Here is a 1421-nt window from a genome sequence, read left to right as displayed (position 1 = left end):
TATATATATATATATACTTAAATCTAATCTTGAACATATACTGTATATATACAGTATAAACAGTATATATACAGTGTATATATGTGCATAGAGATTATTAAAAAAAAGATGGAGATTATTAAAAAAAGACACTGAAGTTCTATTTGTAGGAGTCCAACATGCATTATGGAGGAGGTATGAGAAACTAAGACATTTATGTAGATGTACGTGCACAGTGTTTGCCCTTTGGGCTACCCCTTAATGTTTGCAATTGATTTTACTATGTGGCTGTACGACAGAAAAAATAATCTTTTTTTCTTACACTGAGCGATAGTGTCTGTGCTCAATATATTTCATAGCTTATTGTAATGTATTATATTTTATTAATAATGTATTAATATGTATGTAAACTGTCTATGTAACAATTATTTAAATTGTGCAGGCAGGCTGTATAATAAAGGAGCCAGGCTTCCTAACTTGCTGGCCTTCTGAACTACATATATCATAAGCTGCACTAAAGAGGGGTTTATTTTGAGAAAGAGACTAAAACAGAAATACTAAGAATAATTTGGCTTAATGAGGTGTATGAGCTACACTTGATTTTTACTTTTATGTGGAAATGAGCTATCAGAGGAAATGTACATTCTTTGTTGTGGTAATGACCTTCAAACCAAACAAACAAACAAACAAACAAACAAACAGATAACACAATCTTATTAAAGGTGACGGTATTTAAAGGTTGTTGATTCAATTTTATTTTATCCTGAGCAGCATGTTAACTATAAACTTTGTTTTTTTTCAGTGTAACAGAGACAAGCACACAATCACATGTGGGATTTGTGTTGTTGGTCTATGAACTGGCTGGTAATTAGGAGAGTGCCATGCTGAAGAGCACTTCAACCAATTTAGGAGCTGCGAATTTTCAGAGATAAGGCTAGAGAAATATTCCTCTGACATGTTCTGCACCACTATATCATTTGTTCTTTCAGGGTTTACAGGTGCCCTGTAGAGTATTAGGAAAAAAAATGGTTCTGTTTGTGAACATTCAATGTTTCCCACCAAAATGCGTTGTGTGTGTATCTTTGACGTCTGAGTGCATTTCCATTCTCATAAGGATACATTGCAAAGCTGATTATTTCTGCATGGTTTGCCATGTAGACTTGCTTGTAGTCTTCACTTGCACTGTTACGTTGAGCTTTGTTGGCACAATGAATAAATCTTTTTAAAACAACTGCGCAACCTCCAGAGGCCAAGATCTGTATTCATACAAAAAGTTTGTAATGCACAGTCAATTGATATCAACTGAGACAATACTTTAGGGGTTAACACTGAATAAGACAGATGTGTTGCAATGTACGTTGCAATGTATGCATACCATGCGTATGTGTGTTTAGAGTATGTATATATTATTGTGTATATATTGTTTGGTTGTTTTGTATGTG

The sequence above is a fragment of the Etheostoma spectabile genome, chromosome 6 (assembly GCF_008692095.1).
Source record: "Etheostoma spectabile isolate EspeVRDwgs_2016 chromosome 6, UIUC_Espe_1.0, whole genome shotgun sequence".
Classification (NCBI taxonomy): Eukaryota; Metazoa; Chordata; class Actinopteri; order Perciformes; family Percidae; genus Etheostoma; species Etheostoma spectabile.
The sequence above is the reverse complement of the archived record's forward strand: the minus strand, read 5'-3'. Positions refer to the sequence as shown.